We start from the raw sequence: 21,814 nt of genomic DNA on the forward strand, positions 1-21,814 counted from the left end.
TCTTCCTATATTCGCTCCCTCGGGGATCTCACCCACTCTCTGGATTCAAGGACTGCTTCGATGCATTTAACTCCAAAATCTGTCTAGAGAGAGGGCAGCCAGTTCAGGGTTCCAGTGACCCAGTGGCCACCTCCACTCGGCTCTGTCACCACCTCAAATGGAGCACAAGTAGCTGCCTTGGCCAGCTGCCCTGACTGGTGTGGGTGACTTCAACACTGGTCCTTCTACCAGGCCAGAAACCTGGAGACACCAGACACAGTCATCAAGACCAAAGGAGGTAGCACAGAGGAAATGCTCTGTGAATGGTCATGTTCTAGACTTAAGAAGTATTATTGTCACTACTACTGAAATCTTTTCAACTACACCTCTGAAATGTCTATAGACCTTATCTTTTTCTTCATCCTCCTCTCCCAGCCTATAGCTCCCCCGTTCCCTCATGTCTCCTGCATTCTGTTGTCTATCTTCATTAAAATAACATTTCCCTCTCTTACCCTGCAGCTCAGGACTCTTCAATAACTCTTATAATGGGTTGAATTGTGTCCCCCCCCAACAAAAAGAGATGTGTTGAAGTCCCCCAGTACATTAGAATGTGACCTTATTTAGAAACAGGTCTTCACAGAGGTAATCAAGTGTAAAATCATCAGGGTGGACCCTCATGCAATATGACTGGCATCCTTATTTTAAAAAAAGAAAGAAGATTTGGACACAGAGAAGGAAGACGATGTGAAGACGCAAGAACACCCTCTACAAGCCAAGGAATGCCTGAGGCCACCACAGCCCTGAGAAAGAACCAGCTCCGGCCACACACCTTGCGGCACCAAAACAACAGTCCACGTTTCTCTGTTTGGCACTAAAGATCTTTGATTCGGCCCCATCCTCCCTAGTTGACCTTAGTTCCCACGAATTCCCTCCTTAGACCTCCTAGTCAGTCCCTCCTACAATCAGAGCTGTCCCCTCATCTGGAATATGGCTCTCTGCCTTTGCTTGGGAGGTCCTCAGCAGCCTGTCATGCCCTACCCACTTCCCACTTCCATCTTAATCTTGCACATTCTTTAAGCTCTAACATCAGCCCCTCTTCCTCATTTATACTGTCCCTGATTTTCCAGCCTATTGTTTTCTGTCTTCTCTGAACTGTCATGTACTGTTGTCTGTGTCATATAAACTGACATCCGATCACGTCTTGTTCACATACTTCTCTAGTGGTGTCTTGAGTGATGTTCTTCTGTCTAGAGTTAAATTTTAAGTCTCTATTGGAAACCACTTTTCCAGGCACCTTCCTAAATTTATTTCCTCTATAAAATACTTTTTGGGATCAGAGGGGGGGTACAGCTCAGTGGTAGAGGTGTGCTTTAGCATGCATGAGGTCCTGGGTTCAATCCCCAGGAACTCCATTAAAAATTAATAATAAATAAATAAATAAATAAATCTAATTACCCCATCCCCCCAAAATTAAAAAAAAAATCCTTTCATCCAGAGCTGCCCGTGATTCTTGTATTATTTTTATCATATAATAGCCAATCAAATATTACTGAGCATTCGGCTTAGTGAGAAGGACATCTGAAGTGTGAGTCCTAACTCTTCCTTTCCTGGAAGTCACTAGACTTGTTTCCTCACCTCTGAAATGTTACTTCTCAGCACCACCGTAAAGATAAATGGAATAATTCAATGTGAAAGTGATTTTTAAAAGGTAAAGATTCGCTCCAATGTTAGAGCATTATGATCATCTCAGAGCCCAGTTAGCTGCCTTGCTCAGGAAATTATGGGCTTGAATCAAGTGAGCTGGTTCTACACGACTCATGCCACAGGGGCCAATAAATTTCACGACTAATAGAGTGGGAAGAAATATGGAGAAAACCACAAAGCACACCCAGTGAGTGAACAGGGTCAGCTTCATAAATAAAAGACAGATAGCATGCAGTCACCTCAATTTACCTTAAGGCAGGCATCCCCAGCTCTCAGAAGAAATGACTGACAGTCCCTGACAGCATCAGTTCTGGTGCAATAAATCCACCAGGTAATATATTATCCCTAAGCCGAGAGCTGAATGTTTTGCGTTGTATTTATTTGGTAATTTAATCCTCCTGGTTTTAAGACTGAAAGCTAACCAAGAATTGCTAAATATGACTGAAATACAAAAAGCAAGTCAACTTCTGTTGATTTAGACTCACAGTACGATTCATCCCATGAGCCTATTGAATCAAAGATGAACCAACCTCTCACTCCAATTTCCAATGAAGATCAGCGTTAGTGGTGTAGAGTCAATGTGTTTGGTAAGTATTCATATCCGGAAACCACCAAACTTTCCCCAGCCATATGAATTTAGACTTGTTGTTTTTCTTAATTTAAATGTTTCTTCTTTACAGGAATTAAATTAACTTTTTTCTTTTACTTCATCTTTGGAATTTGTTTCACAAACTTTAAATGCTAGCCAATGATTCTGAATGAATTAAGTGATGGTCCTTAAGTTGTGGATGCCAAATGCAGCATTCATGTTAAAAACATAAGTGTTATAGCAGGTTTTATGTGTAAAATTCAGAAAGCTGGGCCTGTAACAGGGAAGAACAAATGTGACTCCATATTGGGTCTGTTTCTTTTACTTTAACCTTTCCATTCTATTGCTTTTGCTATGAGTTAATCACTAAAAGGATGTTGCCTCTAAGTTTACATTATACATAATGGCCCATCTCTGGGAATCCTGCCTCCCAGCTAATGAGCGTTAAGCAAAAATACCTTTGTTTAGCTCATAGGAAACATCCTGACCAGGCCCACCTGTGAATGACTGTAGGCAGGAAGAAATTAACACACCCCCTGCGGAGGCTGACTGGAACCAGGAAATGTTTGACTTTGCTCCCTCCCCTTTTAGTATAAAAGAAGCCTGAATTCCAACTCAGGCAAGGTGGTGCTTCGTGACACTAGTCTACCATTTTCTCGGTCTTCTGGCTTTCTGAATAAAGTCACTATTTCTTGCCCCAGCAACTCGTCCTTCAATTTACTGGCCTGTCGTGCAGCGAGCATTACAAGCTTGGACTCGTAGCAGGCCCTGGGTCTCTACAGCCTGGAAAACAGATGTAGGAGACAAGCAGGAGGTCTGAGTGTGACTCCCACCCTCTGGTCTGCTGGTGAACTCCAGTCCCCACTGACCACCCATCAACAGATCCTCGCTGAACAGCTGAATAATGCAGACTGAAGACTAGAGGACTTGTAGAAAGACCTGGCAGACTTCGGTGAGTGCATTTATCCAAGGAACTTGATGAAAAGGAAATGATTTGGGGACAACATCTAAGAAAAGAAATCTACTTAGTTCTATTTAGATTTAGTTCTAGTGTGGAGCATCCTGTGTGGAATAAGCCCCAAACATGCCAAGAATATTTTGTACTGCATTACAAATGAAAACCAGCTCCCATGCAGATGGAATTCATAATTTTATAACTCCCCAAATCTGGCTATCTCCCATTACAGAAACTGCTTTTAACTATTCAAAGCCACTTCTTAATTATTTCCTATTCTTGATATGTAAAGGCTTTATTAGAAAGTAGTATGAATTCGATCTGTAACAGATGTTTATTAAAAACTCAGCTTTTGTGGGGGGGGGGGTGTGGCTCAAGTGGTAGAGCACATGCTTGGCATGCATGAGGTCCTAGGTTCAATCTCCAGTACCTCCTCTAAAAATAAATAAACCTAATTACCTCCTCCACCCCAGAAAAGCCTTATAGAGGAAATCCATTTTTTTTTCTTTCCATGATATTGTTTTAAAAATGAATAAAACATACCTTCTTCTGCAGGGTCTGTAGCTGAAGCAGAGACATTACAGTAAATGTCACAGGAAAAAGGAGGACTTTGCACAGAACACCTCCCCCCACCCCTTCCTGTTTCAGGCTCCCCGATCTTTTCATGTTGTTTTGGTGGGTGGTTTGGCAGCTTGAGTGGGTTTTAGCCTTCAGGCATCAATTACTTTGTACTTCTGGTTTCTGGATTGAGAGTTTGGGGAGGAAGGGGATGGAGGACACTCAAAGGGTAAGTGCTACTTGATGGCTGAAAATAAGGAAAAACAGCAAGAAGACTGCAGTTAACCTCTGCCCATCCTTCCTCTAAGCAAACAGCACCCCATCACATCACTTTATTGTACAACAAGTCACTGTGTGACTTCTGTGTGACCTGGGGCAGAAGAATGCATTTGTCATCTGAGGCTCATTTGTTGTAAAGAGTCTGTGGCACAACAGTACTGGCAGGCGTTGATTCTCTAAAATGGAAAGTTCTGTTATAAAAAAAAAGAAAAAAGACTTCTTCTTAATGGTACCAGGCATCTGGAGACCACGTTCTGTAACTATTTAAGTTTGGTTTTGATCAGTGGCTTCATTACTGGCTAAGATTAAGATGAGAAAGACACCTAATTTTTGCCATTTCTTTTCTGCAGCGATCAAGCTGCAAACATTCAGCCCATTCGAGCACCTTTTTATTCACTTTCTGTGGGTGACTCCTGATTGCTCACGCTAAAAGAAGGGGCTATCCGGGACATGTGCTTAAGTTTCATAAGGGGTTAACTTTTATAATTTCCTTCTTTGGCTCATCTGGCAATTATTAGCAGAATCCATTATACGAGGGAAGCAGAGGGAGCCCTAGACATATGCTGAACAATACAGGGGAACCAGCTGTCCCAGACCTACAATGAGACGTTTCACTCCACCAGCACCAACACCGTGGAGATGACTGCACGCTGAGCTGTAGCCAACACTGCCTGCGGCTAAAGCAAACCGCGCCCTTAACCTTGAACTACAGAACCGACCCCAAGCCCCACTTCTTTTGAGTCCTGCAGTTTCTGGCCCTTTCCCTTCCCCATCTTGTGCTTCCAGTTCACTATTTTCACTCCCAGCAGAATGATAACTAAGACAGGCTTCCCAGCTAGAAAGATGGCCGTGGACCCTCCCATTGTGCCTGGCAGTCCAGGCAAGCTAACTAGATGTAAATCCCCTTCAGTGTGGCTAATGCCTTTTTTATCTCTAAGCAAAGGCTCAGAAAACTCATTCTTTAAGGCAGATTTATAATATAGCTTTGACACCACTGTCGAATGTCTAACACTAATTTAAATAAATTGCATGTGGTCAGCAAGAGACAGTTCTGTCTTTGTTTAGTCTGAGAGGTTATTTTCATGATTAAAGAGACCTGATCTTGTCCTCTTAATTAAGGCGAATGTGAAGGACAGATATTACCCTCCAGCAATGCCCCCAGGATGGGTCATTTTGGTGCTAGTCTGGTCACTGTTGAACTGCTCGGTAGCTGGGGAAGAAATATTATAGGATTTCAGGGGGAGGGTATAGCTCAAGTGGTAGAGCATATGGTTAGCATACACAAGGTCCTGGGTTCAATCCCCAGTACCTCCTCTAAAATCAAATAAGTAAACCCAATTACAGCCCCACTACAAAAAAAGAGAGAAAGAAAGAAAGAGAATTATAGGATTTCAGTATATATAGAACCATACACTGAAAAGGAGTTTTGGGGTTGGTAGCAAGTGTCACTTTGTCCAGGTGGTGCTGAAGAGCCAGGAACACACCTTTCACTGCCAAAAGAATCAACTCTCAGGTCAAGGGGCCATCTTGACTCCCTCAGGAATCTGAGCTGAACTACAGGAGAGGGTCCTACCACAGCCCTAGACCTGGCTTCCCAGGTGAGGCAATCAGTGAACAGGTGGGAGAAGGATGCTTGTGAATGTCTAAAGGTGCCAACCAAGGCTTGAAAATTCCTTCAGGGCTTATGTTCTGCCTTTTATACTCTTGTATTTTTCAGATCATAAAGCAGGGGGCTTGAAACATAATATCTGTTCAATAAATCCTGCTGGCTGGGAGACTGGGCTTGAAACAGCTTTCCTTTCTTCTACCTGATTGGACAGAACCATCTAAAACGAAACGGTGTCTAATCTTTCACATTTTTGGTCTTATGTCAGATCTCTCTTTTCAAGAGTGTTAATCTGAGAGCCTTCCCATTTTGTTTGCCTCTTAGTCCTCAAAATCATCATCCCTGAAAGTCAGCAATGAGGGTCCTAAAAGGTGAGTCCTGATGCTAACGGAAGCTAAACAGGTTAGCAAGACTTCATGTCTCTCTTGATATTTTGGATTAAGTCGGTGGCTACATTTACACGCAAAAACACAGTCCTCAAACAGCAGACATTCTGAAACCTGAAAAACATTAACAATAAGGAGATGGTGATTTAAAAGGCTAATCAGCTCCCATGACTCCAATCGCCTCCAGCATATTTGTACAAATGGCTTTGGTTCCAGAAGTCTGCATGTTGATTCATTTTACTGCTGTTAGGGTGGGAGGGAACCAGTCCCACAGCCTCTATTTGAGAACTTTCTAAACTGTCATAAATTAATAAAGATGTTGACAGACACAATGTTTTTGTTTGACTCAAGGACACATCCTAATCTTCCTGGCCAGCCTTTCTGTCTAAATAAATTTCATCTACACATCCAGTATGTTATTATGAAAAAGAAGAATGTATTGGAAATTTTAGGGAGAGGCGATTTCTGTTCAAGGATTAAGATGAGACTCAAAGGCAGGATATGTAAAAATAATAGTTTTACATGGGAAGGAATGAGTATTCATAAGACAAAATATCTGCCAACAAGGGCTCAGTTTCTGAGGTTGAATTTCCACTCAACTCTCAAAAAAAAAAAAAAAGCTGAGTGACCAGTGAACAGTTGGCTCAGTGTCTAGACCTACTTTTCCTTCATTTCTCCTCTATCTGTCTATTTCAAAGTTTGCACCTACCAATTCTTCTAACTCAGAGCAAATACTAGTCATATCAAAGACCTACCATTCTCGCTCAGAGAAAATAAACTAAACTCACAGATAACTTGCAAGGACATTTTCAGACTTGCCAACTGGCTGGTCAGTCTTAAGGTCTAACACATAAGAGCCCAAGAAATAATGCTGGTGACACAGTATGACAGTACTTCAGCCTTGACTCAAGGTTTTTATAACAGTCTCAGAGGGGCCCCTCAGAAAGATACCCTGGAATGCATTTTTTCATGAAACCCAAAAGGAAAACCATCATTGTATTTATCGGCATCATTAGCAGCAGCATCAAAAGCATCTCAAAATATCTAGGAATAAACCTGACCAAGGAGGTGAAAGACTTAAGACACCGGGAAAGAAAAAAAAACTTACCAGCACCTGCCAGCACAAGCCTTTAGATCCTGTATAATCAAGCTAGAGGGAGGGTATAGCTCGGTGGTAGAGCACGTGCTTAGCATGCAAGAGGTCCTGGGTTCAATCCCTAGTACCTCCAATTAAATAAATAAAACTTAATTATCCCCCTACCCAAGAAAAGACAAAACAAACAAATCAAGCTAAAATTGTTTGCTGGGAATTTATAATACAAGATAGATTTGGCGTAAACCAAGCAGTGTCATTTTTCATGGAGTAAGAAGGAGAGAAGGAGAAAGTCCTGATAATGTTATCTTCCCAGAGTTCAGGATTTCAAGATGATGTTTTTCAAGGGCATTGCTGTATTACCAGATTGGGTTATCTCTGTTGACAGGCCAAATTCTCAACACAAAAGCTGGAGAGGTGGTGAGTTACTGCTGCTCAGAAAAGGCCAAATAAACAGATCATTCCCAAGCCCCAAGACAAATATCCAGCTTCTTTCTAGAGTAAGCAGTGGACAGAAATTCCAAGGCCAGAAGTCAACCCAAGCGCAGACCAAAGAAAAGATCCGAGTGTATGTTAATTCTCAGGGAGACTCCATAACCCATTTATATTCAGTGTCTAGTGTGAGCAGTTCTTTCCACTTATGTTTCAAAAGGAAGTAGAAAAAACAAGCTGACCAGACAATCAGGAAACCATGCAAGTCAACATTAAAATAAAGATGCCAGAAAAATAATTCAAGATGTAGGTGCCACATTTACTTTTGAAAGATGCAATGGAATTTCCAGTGGAGGATTTCATACACAAAGAGTTTTCCAGGAAAATAAAGGCTAGATTCAGGAAAATGTTCTAAGAATACTGCTAAGAGGGGGAGAGGGTATAGCTCAGTGGCAGAGCACATGCCTAGCATGCACAAGGTCCTGGGTTCAATGCCCAGCACCTTCATTAAAAAAAGTAAAAATTCATTTTTTTAAAAAACGAATACTGGCAAGGGGACACTGTCATCTAAACAAACTTGACACTGAAAGGTAATAACAGCCTAGATTCCATGATCCAAGATAGTCATAGTAAGGAGCTAAATAAGAGTATAGAAAATGGTAGAAAGAAAAGGGAGGGTACAGGGAAAAGAATGTTCAAACATAGGAGTGAGTAAGGAAGCCTGGGGCTACCCCTCCTGTACCTGGTCCAGAATATGACTGAATGATCTCACCACGAAGACATCTCATTATTGTAGGTGCCCATGCCGGACTCAACCAAATCGGTGTTTACTCTAAGGGAGGAGGGAGGTAGAGCTTTTGCTGGTGTTTTAAACTGATGCTTATTTGCTAGATGTACCTAAATTTGAAGAGGAAGGAAACAAAGTAATGTGCGTCATAAAGAATCCAATCAAACAATTTGCATCTTTGGTTAAGGTTGTGGTAGCCAAGGGGCTCTGAGTCATTCCTGCTCTTTTGTTTCTTTCAACGGAAAGGCAGGTATCAGGTCCAGTATCAAGTCTCCCAAGGGTGAAACCCTGTGGAAATCTGAGACTAGAGGTCAGTCTAGCAGGGAGGCAGTGAACCAAGCACAATCTCCCTTCCACCTCGTAGTAAAGGAACCCGGAAATACACGTAGCCGTGCAACAAGCCCATAACTAGATTCCCAAATCATTGATGGGAAAGTTACTCTCCATTTTTAGAGGAAAATCGGCTAGAAACTCTTTCATGAAAAAAAGGCTTCGGTGTGCATAGGGTCACAGGAACCCCTCCAGCCCTAGGGGCTCACCTACTCTATAGATGTCTGGGACTCTAGGTGCTTTGAAATTAACCACTTAAAAAGCATTTGAATCTAAAGCTGTCTCTGTTTCATAAATTAAGGCTGGTGAATTCTAGGAGGAGTGAAGGGGTGATGAAGAAACCAGCTGCTTGTGGGGTTGGATTACAGGTGGGAACCGATTTAGGATTCATAGAACGCTTTGCTTTGGATCTGACAGGCATTTCATGTGATAAAACTTCCTCCCCATTCCCAGCCTCTCACCTAATTTGTCCGCAGCATGCAGTTTTCAACACGGGGCATACATTTTCAGAATACATACAGCAATCAAAAAGAGCCCCGAAAACCCTCAAAACTCAACATCTCCCTCCTCTAAGATGCCAGAATCGCAGTTTGAAGCTAAGCAGAGAAGCAGAGGGGAAGCTAATTAAAAAGAACGTCGATTTCAGTAGTGGGCTGTAGAGGAACAAACGACCAAACCATAAAGAGAGCAAGACCCATCTTTTCAACAATTATTAAATGTACTGCTTTCAGATTGCAGAATATCTTCTTTTCTTTTTCCCTCAGTGCAAAACGACGTGAAAGCTTCCGAGGCTTTGCGCACACATTTCGGGACTGGCAGAGGGTCCCCGCCCCCGGGGACCGGGCGGACTTGGGGTGGCAGCCTGTCCCCCCTCCCCCGGGGGACCCAGAAGCGGCGTCTCCGCCGGTCCGCACACCTCGGTCCACGCGGGCCTGGCCCGGGGGGAGGGCACCAAGTGCCGGGGTCCGGCCCACCGGCCGCAACTGCGCACGCACAGCCCGGGCCGGAGCCGAGCAAGGACCGACTTACTGCGCAACGGCGACCCGCTCGGCGACAGAAGAGGCGCGCACGGCCCGCGGCGAGTGAAGTGGCGGCACTGCCCGGCGCTTTCGGGCTCTAGGCTGAAGCGGCAACAACGCACGGGCCGAAGGCAAGCCGCCTCCCAGCTGGATCCCGAAGGGCCTCAGCTCGGTGTCCTCGCTTCCCAAAGGCTCTCGGGTCGGTCACTTCCATCCTGTGCTCAGGCCCAGGGCTGAGACATCTGTTTTCCATAAACCGCGCGGCCGCGGCAAATCCTGGATTACACGCCGCCCGGCGCCCGCCGAGTTCCCGGACCTGGCGCGGCGACTAATCCCCGCACAAAGAGCAGGCAGACGACACGCAAGCTGGCGCCGCGTTTCCCACCGCTTTCCCCGCGCGCGGACTGCAGGCTCCGGCGGCCGCCCCCCCCCCGGGGGGGCACCGCCAATCGCAGCCCGGGGAGGTGGCGGGGTGGGGGGGGTGGCGTAGAAAAAGGGTGGACGCGGTTCTCAGGGCTGCTTCAGAAAACGCATCCCCCCACCCCACCCCCCGGCCTGTAAACACACTACAGACTGTGTCCCTTCAGGGGAATGACTTCAGTTTGACGCGGCTGAGAGCGCGGCAAGGGGCTAGCCAGCCTCCAGGACAGAACAGTTCATTACTAAAAGCAATCACAAGTCCTGAATATGAGAGTGGGAAAAAATCTGCGTTGAAGTAAATTCTGACAATGAGTCAAAGAGGACACAATCGGCCCTGAAAACGAGGAGAAATTGCTGCCTCTCATGGTCTTATTTTTCACCCTGTGAAATAAGTTGGGGTAGGGAGTCTCCCCTCTCCTCCCCGCCTCCCTTTCCTTCCACCTAAAAACATTTGAGTGCCTCCTAAGTGCCGAGCACTAGGCTAAGAAAAGGAAGTTTGGAAAAGGCCTGAAGTCTCTACTCTCAAGTGCCGTACTTGGGGGGGGGGGGGGGAAGGGGGGGGTGAAGGGAGGGAGGGAAGGGGAGGGTGAGGAGAGGGAAGGAGGGTGTGGAGACCGACAATTTCAAGGCATGGCGAAATTGCTGCGATAAAGTTTATGTCTAGAGAGTTACAGGAACACAGAAGCAGGTTTTAAATCATGCTGGAAATCAAGGAAGGCTTCCCAGAGGTGGCTGCATTTGCATTTTGAAGACTGAGCAGGCATGAGATAGAATGAAAAGAGGCAGGAGGGAGATCTGAGCTTCTGGGTGGCTGCAGAAAGCAGGTGATGAGTGCAAAGGTGGGAGATGGGGTTATCCAGGGTGGCAAGCAGGCAGACCATAAAGATCTTACCTGCCAAACTCTGGGATTTGATTGTTTGGAGGCTCCCTGAAGAATTTTAAGCAGATAAGTGACTTGATTAGGTTTGTGTTTCAGAAAGATTGTTGTGGAAGGCATCTGGAAGGAAGACAGCCTAGGAAGGGAGTGAAGGTGGGGCTGGGTTGGACGAGGAAGACTCCGAAGATATGAGAGAGGTGGAACCTTGAGGATTTGATGCCTGGTAACAAAGGAAAGCAAAGCTGTATGCTATCACTCAGGTTTTTCTGACATGAGCAACACGGGGGATGGAGGGCGACATTCACCAGAAGCAACAAGAGAAGGAGGAGGAGCAAGCAGAACCAGCCAGAGAAGTGATGAGTTGTGTTTAGACAGGTTGAGTTTATGGTCTCTGTGGAATATCCAGATGCAAATGTCCCAGCAAGCAAGACAAGCCACGTGGATCTGTAGATACTTTCAGTGTTACGAGCTAAAAATATAAACCAGGCAATTGTCCACTGATAAGGAGAAGGTAAATACAGGACTAAAGAAAAGTCCCAACACTTGCTAGGGCTGCCATAACAAAGTACCACAAACTGAGTGGCTTACACAACAGAAATGTGCTGGCTCACAATGCTAGAGGCTAGATCTCCAAGATCAGGGTGTCCACAGAGCCATGTTCCCTCTGAGGGTGCCAGGGGAGCCCTCAGATCTGTTCCAGGACTCTTTCTTAGCTTCTGGAAGTTTCTTGGCTTCTGGCAGCATAACTTCAATCAACGTGGTCTTCTCCTGGTATGAGCGTCTGTGTCCAGGTGTTCCCTTTCTATAAGAACACCAGTGATACTGGGTGAGAGGCTTACCCCACTCCAGTATGATCGCATTGTAACCAATGACATCTGCCCTTATTTCTGTCTCCTGCTTAGAAATTACCCTGTGTTTATATAAAGTCACGTTCTGAGGTTCTGGCTGTTAGAAGTTCGACATATGGATTTTGTGGGGGACACCATTCAACCCATCACATTCACAGTGTGAATTAAGTTATTAAGGGCAGGATTGAATATGGAGATGAGGGGAAACCCCAGTTTTCAGTGGGCAAAGAGAACAGTTCTGGGTGAAAAGTCAGAGGAAAATGATTAGAAAGGGAAAAGGGAGGAGACCCACCAACATGGAAGGGGGAGAAATGTTTAAGTGTGGAGTGATTCACGTTGCCAAATGCTTACAAAGTCAAGCACATAAAGATAGAAATTGCCATGGCCTTTGGCAGTGTGACAGTCGTTAGACCAAATGGTCAGAATAGATGAACTTCAAAGGGCCCATTTAACTCCATATTCTGCAACTTTAAAATCATTGTTCAGTAAACTCACTGAGGGGACTTGCCTTCCATGCCTAACCGGCTTTCTCCGCCTTCTTTAGATTTAGGGCTCGAAAAGATGGCCCAGGCTCTGGAATCAGGTGGACAGACACTGGGCTTCAGTCTGGATGAAAGCAAAATGGGAAAGCAGACCCTAGAGAAGGTGTTTTCTGGGAGGTGGTAGAGGCTGGTGGAAACATATGGAGGCTCTGGGCCAGCAGAGCAAAGTTCCCAGGTGCCTGTGCCCCGAGGAGTTGTACTCCGGCTCACCCTGGAGCCATTCCGTGGTACAATTTAGGCATTGTTCTCAGCGGGGTAGCAGCCAAGCCTAATTCTCTGGATTTCTTAGAGATTCTCTGAGCCAGGTAATATTCTTTAAAAATAGGGAAAAAACGAAAAAACAAAAAACCAATGCTTTGTTGAGATAATTCACATACTATAAAAATTCATCCATTTAAAGTGTGCAATTCACTGGTTTTCAGTATATTTACAAGGTTGTGCAACCATCACCACTGTCTAATTCCAGAACAATTTCATCAGCCTGAAAAGAAACTTCATACACACCAGTGGTCACTCCCCCATTTCCCACCCCATCCCAGCCTCCGGCAACCACTTATCTACTTTGTGTCTCTGTGGATTTGCTCACTGTGGACATTTCATGTAAATGGAATTATACACCATGTGGCCTTTTGGGTCTGTCTTCTTTCACTGAGCAAAATTTTTTCAAGATTTATCTATTTTGTGGCATGTATCAGTCCATGATTCCTTTTGTTGCCAAATAACATCGCCAAACTACATTTTGTTTATCTGTTCATCAGCTGGACACGAGGATGGTTTTCACTTTTTGGCTGGTATGAGTAATGCTGCTATAAACATTTGTGTGCAAGTTTTTGTATGAACATATTTTTGTTCCTCTCAGTTAGATATCTACGAGTAGAATTACTGGGTCATGTGGTAATTCTATCTTTAAAAACTTGAGGATCTGCCAGGCTGGTTTCCAAAGCAGTTACATCATTTTACACTAGCACTAGCGAAGTATTAGGGTTCTAATTTCCTCGTGGGTGAAAAGTAGTATCTCATTGTGGGTTTGATTGGCATGTGCCTAGTGACTAATAATGTTGAATATCTTTTCATGTGTTTATTGACCATTTGTGTATCTTTGAAAAATATCTATTAAAATCTTTACCTACTAAAGAAAAATTTTAAAAACTGGTGAAAAACACATAACATAAAATTTCCCATTTTAGCCATTTTGATGTGTACTGTTCACTGATATTAAGTACATTCATTCACATTGTTGTGCACTCATCATTCTTTGCCCATTTTAATGGTCTTTTTAAATGTATCTTTTATTGTTTAATTTTTGCATTCTGGATACAAGTCCCTTACCAGAATATGATTTGAGAATATTTTCTCTCATTCTGTAGGTTGTTCTTTCACTTTCCTGATGGTGTTTTAATATTCCTTAATAAATTCCTTTTATGCTCAAACTAACTAGAATAGCATTGTCAGTAGCTAAGAACATTGGCAGGTGCACTGGATTCTGTTAAATACCATCTTATTCTATTTTTTCTTTCTGTAACAACCTGTCTCATATCACATCTTCTCTCCAAGATTGCCTTAGAACTTCGGTTTTGGGTTTGTTTTTTCCTAAAGCCTTTCTATTCTATTGGAATCCCGCCCTGTGATATCATGATTTATAATAAGAAATACATATTTGGTCTTCATTTCCTTTCTGGCACAGAGTTCCTAAAATCCTTGGAAGTTCCTAAGGTGAGAGCCATAAGGGTATCTTTTGTTATGTTAATGAGGCACCTTTTGGGCCACACCTAAGGATGAGGCACTGGTTGCCAGGAGAACCATCCTTGTGATTTCAGGGTTGGAATATTCAGTCCCACACCCTGACCTCTGGGGGGAGGAGTGGGGCTGAAGGTTGAATCAGTCACTAATGGCCAGTGATTTAATCCATCATGCCTATATAATGAAGCCTTCATACAAACTCAAAAGGATGGAATTTGGAGAGCTTCCAGGTTGTGGACAGCTGGAGAGATTTGAGGAGAGTGGTGCACTCCGATGGCATGGATGTTCTGCACCCTTTTCCCATATCTTGCCCTGTGCATCTCTTCCATCTGTCTGTTTCTGAGTGATATCTTTTCATAATAAACCAATAATCCAGTAAGTAAGATGTTTCTCTGAGTTCTGTGAGCCTCTCTAGCAAATTAATGGAACCCAAGGAGGGAGTTGTCAGACCCTCCCATCTATAGGCGGTTGGTCAGAAGCACAGGTGACCATCGGGACTTGTGACTGGCCTCAGAACGAGGTGGAAGGACAGTGGAGGAGTGGGGGAGGTGCAGTCTTGTGAAACCAAACCCTTAACCTGTGGGGTCCGATGCTATCTCCAGGTATCAGTGTCAGAATTGAGTTGAATCATAGGACACCCTGCTGGTGTCGCAGAGAACTGCTTGGTGATGTGGGGGGACCCACCGCCCAGACAAATGTTGGAACTTGTGCTCTGAACCCTTTGACACCCACATGTTACATTTCCTGGTTACCGACCGAAAGTATCAATGGCCACCACTAACACAATTGAGCAGGACTACCAGCCGTCTTCCATTCATTTCCCACGTCTATCCAGTGCCAGCCAGCGTCCTGCAGTGCCGTGCAGGGCCCTCCCTCTCCACCCTCTCCCCCACTGCACTTCTCCCTCTCCTGTTACAGGGCCAGAGCCGCTATAGTGAGAGCTTATGAATGAGATCAATGTCCTACTTAACCTATAGACCATCCTCAGTGCCCAGGACAAGTATTTGCAAACACTTGGAGCATAATAAACACGTGCTAAATGGAACTGAATGATGGGCCTTCTTTCCTTAATTGTATTTTTTATTCTAAAATTACATCTATACCATCCTTGATTTTAAAGTTTTCTCTTAATGACCCACCTTTGGGGGCTTCGGGAATGAAATTGGGTAACAAGGCAAATCTATGCTATTCAGTGTATGACTGGAAGAGGGGAATTCTTTGAGGGAATTAATTTCTGTGAGTTTGTGAAATGGTGAAAAAAGGTGAATGCTTCACAGATAAAGTTCTCAGGTCCCAGAGAGAAGTTTAAGAGTAGTATTTGGGGCATCGCGTCTCTAAGGGCAGGTTTATCCGGTGGGTTGCATTTCATGACGACCACTGCTCAGTGCTTTGGGTCTGCTTATTCTCTGTGGACAGTCTCTTATCCTGTCTGTCCCTGAGCCTGTCCAGCGGTCTGCAACTCTTCCGATTAGGGGTTAGGGGGAAGGCATCTGTCGGAAATGGCAGAAAAGAGCCTGTGCTCATTCAGTCATAGGTCCATCCCCTGTCTACTGAGCACGCACTTCACACACGACACAACTCAGGGCGCAAAGAGGAATAAGATTCGTCTCCTATGATCAGGAGTTGGGTGACAAATGAGGGGTCAAGACAAACACAATTAATCATCATCCAAAGCAGAGCGGACCTCCAATAAAAGAGGCATAAAAAGCTGTCTTGAGGATTCAGAGTAAGAAGAAATCACCCATTTGGTTTAAGGAGTAGGAAAGCCTTTCTGGAAGGTGGGAAAGAGAGCCAGGCTTTTGCTTAGAAACTCAGGCCCTCTAAACCATAGTCCCTGTTCTTCGGTAGCTCCCAACCCAGCTGGGATGAGCATCATACATACAGTGGCTGCAATTCAAGACCACACGTGTTAAGACCGATAGGAAAGAGTCACCGGAAAGCTGGAGATCACTTCCTAATAGTGTAACCAGGGAAGACTTTACAGAAGGGTGGGTTTGGGCCCTAAAAGGTGGGAAGAATTTATTAAAATGCATATTTTGGATATAAAGCAATTAAATGCTCTAGAAAATTTGGAAAACTTAGCAAAGCATAAAGAATAAAATGGAAATCATCCATAGACCCACTAATATAGATAAATGTGTTGCCAAACATATGATATGCTTAATAAAAATTTGCAAAATGAATAAATGACCTTACCATTTATTGTCTCTTTCTATTTTTCCCTTGTGCATATTTTTATTATACACATAATTTTGGAACTCACTTTTTAAAAACATATCATAGAATATGCATTTTAATATCAGTAAAATTATTTGAAAACATATTTTTTAAAAGCTGAAGAATATTCCAGTAATTGATATATCATTTATGCAACGAATTTTCATAGCATTCTCATGTAAATTGCTTCTAAATTTCCAACTATTATAAGTAAAACTTCAATGAAATTGCTAAACACAAATCTTTGTCCACACCTCTGTATTATCAGCATAGATTCCTGTAAGTGGAATTATCAAGTCAAGGTGTATTAACCTTCCTAGGACTCTCAAGAGAGTAAAATATTGCCAACTAATTTTTTAAAAGGCTGTACCAGTTTACATTCCCATTAGCAAGGTGTGCTATTAAGACACACGCCTTCACCAACAGTATTATTTTAAAATATTTGCTAATCTGATAAGGAGAAAATAGTAACTCATTGTTTTTACACTGTGTATGTATTTGCTCACTAGTAATGTGGAACATTTTAAACGTGATCGTTTCCATGAATGTTTCCTTTACATTGCCAGTTCATGTACTTACATCAAATGCTGTAAATGAAATACATATTTGTTTGCAAAACTTGGAAAGACTCTGCAATGCTCTCAGTCAATCTGGTTTCTCTTATGGTTATCTTTGTGTAAGCATCCTGTCATGGTAAGTGTGTTTTTTTTTTTTTTAAGCTGTATTCTCATTCATTTTCTTTCTCCCCCTCCCTCTCTTCTTCTCCCCCTTCCTTTCTCTCTCTCTCTCTTTCTCTCTCTCTCTCTCTCCCTCTCTCTCTCTCTGTCTCTCTGCCACAACACAGCCAACCACACTCTTCATCTGGTGCTCAAAGAAACTGGTCTGCTGCAACACTGGAGGAAAAACTGGTGATATGAGAATCATTGAGAGACAAAAAAATATCCAAATTGTCAAGGGCCATTTAGTCACAGTGACCCTTTTTAAGTGCTGATTTCAGAACCTAACCTTCTCTTAGGCCATAAAATTCATCCCCACAGTGTTCCCCGGTTAATTCCCTCATTTCCACTGCACTGCACTTTGCTGCCTCCGTGGTGTCTGTTCCTGCTCAACCTGGTGTGGCCTTGGCTACATCATCCCCAGTCTGGATCCTGCCTGTCCATGATTACGAGGCTCAAATGGCAGCCCTTAAAAAATATGAAAACAAATATGTGTGCATATGTATGACAGGGACATTATGCTGTACACCAGAAATTGACACATTGTGACTCATTATACTTCAATTAAAAAAAGAGAGAGAGTTCCATTAAAAAAAAAGGCGGCTCTTGAATGGTGATTATCTTTTCCTCTGAATCCCATAGCATATTGTATTTTTGTTTATTTGCTTTTGGTTTTTTAAATTTTGGGGGGGGTAGATACTTAGGTTTTCTGCTTATTTATTTGTTTTAACAGTGGTACAGGGGATTGAACGCAGGGCCTCGTGCATGCTAAGCACACACTCTACCACTTGCGCTGTCCCGCCACCCCAGCACACTCTTGTATTTACAGTATCTCCAACTTCCAGAGATTCTAGTTCTTTGTGCATGCAACTCATCTCCTTCATTATTTTATAAACTCCTTGAGGAGTCTCCTAGAGTAGGGTCTGTGCCTTCTCTAGTCTGGATTCCCAAAATGCAGTTAGAAGAAACCCCAAAATGTTTTACAAATTTAAAAACTAAATGTCATTTAACAGAGCATTAGCCCCACTCCCCCCCCCAAAAGCTACTTTGAAAAGGAAAACAAAGCTTACTTTGATTTAATATTTTTATTTATTTTTTGGGGGGAGGAGGTAATTAGGGGCTTGAACCCAGAACCTCCTGCATGCTAAGCATGCGCTCTACCACTTGAGCTATACCCTCCCCCAATGAAGCTTAATTTTATTTGTCGGGACTGTGGTCATGTTACGGACTAAGCTGTGCCCTCCCACAAATTCATATGTTGAAGTCCTTATTCCCATTTCAGGGGTATTTGGAGATGGGTCCTTTAGGGAAGTAATTAAGGTTAAATGAAGTCAAAAGATGGAGCTTTAATCCACCAGGATTAGTGTCCTTATAAAAGGAGGAAGCGACCCCAGAGCTTTCTCTCTCTCCATGTGCCTAGCGAAAAGGACACGTGAGCACACAGTGAGAAGGCTGCTGTCTGCAGACCAGGGCTGCATCAGAACCCGACCACGTGGGCACCTTGATCTTGGACCTCTGGCCTCCAGAGCTGTGAGAAAATAAATTTCTGTTGTTTAAGCCACCCAGCCTCCGGTGTTTTGTGACAGCAGCCTAAGCAGACTTACACAGTGGTAATGGTAAGATGTTAGCTAGAAGTGGAAGAAAGCCAGTCTAAATAAAGGAATATTGCTGACTCACAGAATCTCATGCTGAGACCTTTTTGGGGGTAGAGACTAAAGGAAGACTTAGGAAACATGGCTCCTTTTGTCTTGTTACAAATGGCACAAGATGCCCTCTTAGTCTGCAGCCACTTACATCCTCTGTGGTAGAGAAACAAAAACTGGTAAAAATTCGACTAAGAAATTGAATAGGGCTAAACAATTAATTTTTAGATCGACAATAAAGTCAGCAGAGGGACATAAGCACTGAAATAATACTTTAAAACAATCGGGAAGTTGACAAGGAAATCGCTACTGGCTTCCATAAGAGTAAGAGCATACTTTCTTACAATGGTTTCTTGAAATGATGATATATTGATCTTCTTGGGCTGATCCATTAGCCATGGAAAGATGTACCTGAATCTCTAGAGACGTTACTGAGGACAGCCATCAAGCCATGTCACGGAACCACACACTACCTCCAAACCAGTATTAAGGAAGAACACATTAGAACGTCAATACGGAAAGAGAACAACTCTCTCTGGGATCATAATCATGGTTCTCAAGTCTTTGCCAAAAACTCAATCATCATAACTGCATGTTTTAAATATACGTCATACTTCTCAAGTTTCAAACAGAAAAACTTAACCTTTCTTGGACAAAAACCAAAGCAATAAAAACAGATAAAAGACTTTTTTAGAACTGTATTTCTTAGGAATATTGTGGTTTAATGTCTATTCACTTCTCACACTGGAGATTTTTAAAAAAAGGAATTGTGAAAAATCTTTCAAAATCTCCTTGTTTCCAACATGTGGTGAAAATATGGTGACAACTGAGTCATTGTCTTATTCTTTACAACAGATTTCAATGTATTCTATCCCTAATATCCAAAAGATTATAATAGTAGGGTTTTTTTTTAAAAAAAAACATAAACTTTTAATAAGTATAAATTACAAACAGAAAAGTGAACAAGTCCTAAGGCAATAGCTTGATGAATTATCACAAAGAACCACAACAGAGTAAACACCACGCAGATCAAGAACTGGAACATAACCAGCAACCCAGATGCTTCCTCCGAAATGTAGCTTTGAGTTGGCAGGTATAGCTCAGTGGTAGGGTGCATGCCTAGCATACACAAGGTCCTGGGCTCAATCCCCAGTACCTCCATCAAAAATAAATAAATAAATAAATAAGTAAACTTAATTACCTCCCCTTGCCAAAAAAAAAAATTTAATAAAAAGTGTAATTTTGAGCCAGATATATATATTATTTTCATAAAAATAGTATCATTAGTGGTAGTTAGTGCCTAGATCAACTGACAAAAGCCCAAAAGTTTTATGGACAGATTGCCCTGGGGCTCATCTAACTTTCAGATTCCTTAATCAGCAGCACAGCATTCATAGGAATATAAATTAGCATAACCACCCAGTGTTCCTGAAAAATAATTTTGTGATATGTATCTAGATCCTTAAAAATGTTTCTGCTGTAAGCCCTAGTAATTCCAGCATAACAATCTTTCCTGAAGCAGTATCAGTGGTGTGGTCACAGATGTATGTCCAGACAGCAACGTAAGAGCGATAGCTCTGTGCAGCCTGGGACAAAACAGTTAACCAGCTGCCCTGGCCACAGCTTCCTCATCAGTTAAATGGTACTAATAGTAGTCCCAAAAGTTAAATTAGTTAAGATGCATAAAGACCTTCAAACACAGTTGGCAGTTCAATAGATGTTCAGAATTATTAGCTATTGTTACAAAAGCATTCATCACTACATTATTAACATTAGGAACATTTTTTGAAAGAACTTAAATGACCAGAATTAGGGGAATGAATACACACACTCTTGGGTATCCATACAGAAGAATAGAATGCCCTCCTGGGGCTGAGGTGCGGTGGTTAAAAGTGTAGCGTTTGCAGTCAGAGTGCCAGCCTGCCCCAACCAGCTGTGCGGCCTTGGACAATTAACTCTGCAAGCCTCAGTTTCCTCACCTGAAAATAGAGAATAAGAATGCCTACCTTGGAGGGCTAACTGGTTTATATACATAAAGCACTTTGAACAGTCTCTGGCATACAATTGGTGCTTAATGAGTGTTAGTCCCAGTCCCTCTGAAGTTCAAGAGCTGGAGTCTGATTGCCCTGTGATCCATCACAGACACAAAGCTTCCCAGTCAACGGCTGGGAAAGTACATGTCTGGGAGGAAGTGGAGATGGGAATCAAACCTAAATTCCCTTGGAGTCATCAGAAGAAATTAGGAATACAAGCCCGGCCTGGGGGCTACGTGCACAGTTGCCATGCGAAGGAGCTGGACAGGGTTGTTGCAGGGGCGGCACCAGAACGGACTGCTTTGATTAAAAGGGAAAAAGGCCTCCAAACAAAAAACTCCCAACAGAGCAGCAAACAAGTCTTGGCGAGGAAGGAACTGGAACGTTTTCCTCCTCTCCAGACTCTCTCGGCCCCGCCCACCCACCGACTTTTTTCTTCTCCCTGCCTGCCCTCCCCACCCCGCCCCTTTCTCACTCCCGGCTCTCCCGAGGCTACAGAACAGGGATGGAGAAGACAGATTCACATCCACTACGGAGAGGAGATGTGCAGCCACAGCTTCCATAGAAAGAACTGGGATGCTCTGATGGGACTCCTCACCGGATCCGGATCCGAAAGCCATCATAGGGTTGCAAGCGGATGCGGGGTCCACTCTAAAGGAGCAGGTTTACAAGCAGCCTCGGAACCCTGGGAGGTGTTGAGCCGTTTCTCCGAGCCAATAACCATGATTCCTGGACAAGTATCGGCGGCCACCAAGCCCTCCTTCCACCGGCCCTATTCCACTCTGAGCTCAGGTCCCCTGCCTATCAGCCCAAGGACCCTGCCCCTCCAAGGCGGCACACAAGCCTGAGCCAACCTCCTCCCCACTTCTGTGTGCAGCCGGCAGCCGTGAAGCCCTCGTGGGCACCGAGGCGGCTACTCCCTGATCATCCCGGGACAGCGATGGGGGCTTCCGGGCAGCTTCCAGGGCCCCCTCCCCGCCCTCCAGTGACCGCGCAGACAATGCCGCGCCTCGGTTCACTGCCTGTGTTGAGTGAGGGAAGAAAAACTGCTTTTCTCGGGC

General features: G+C 43.7%; 1 protein-coding gene across 8 annotated transcripts in view; it reads right to left on the reverse strand.

Annotated features, from left to right (window-relative positions):
• The window catches only part of TRIM2 (tripartite motif containing 2), a 160,772-nt gene that overhangs the window by 87,324 nt on the left and 51,634 nt on the right, over positions 1-21,814 (reverse strand). Inside the window, exon 1 of one of the 8 annotated variants that reach the window (XM_074377190.1) lies at positions 9,728-10,343. The exons of 4 other annotated variants lie outside the window; for them this stretch is intronic. The gene's annotated coding sequence lies outside the window, so the exon portion shown is untranslated. Of the gene's footprint in view, positions 1-8,323; positions 8,479-9,727; positions 10,344-21,814 lie in introns of those variants that run through there. 3 more of the 8 variants (XM_074377187.1, XM_074377211.1, XM_045505517.2) reach the window with 3 other exon arrangements.

The sequence above is a fragment of the Camelus bactrianus genome, chromosome 2 (assembly GCF_048773025.1).
Source record: "Camelus bactrianus isolate YW-2024 breed Bactrian camel chromosome 2, ASM4877302v1, whole genome shotgun sequence".
Lineage (NCBI taxonomy): Eukaryota > Metazoa > Chordata > Mammalia > Artiodactyla > Camelidae > Camelus > Camelus bactrianus.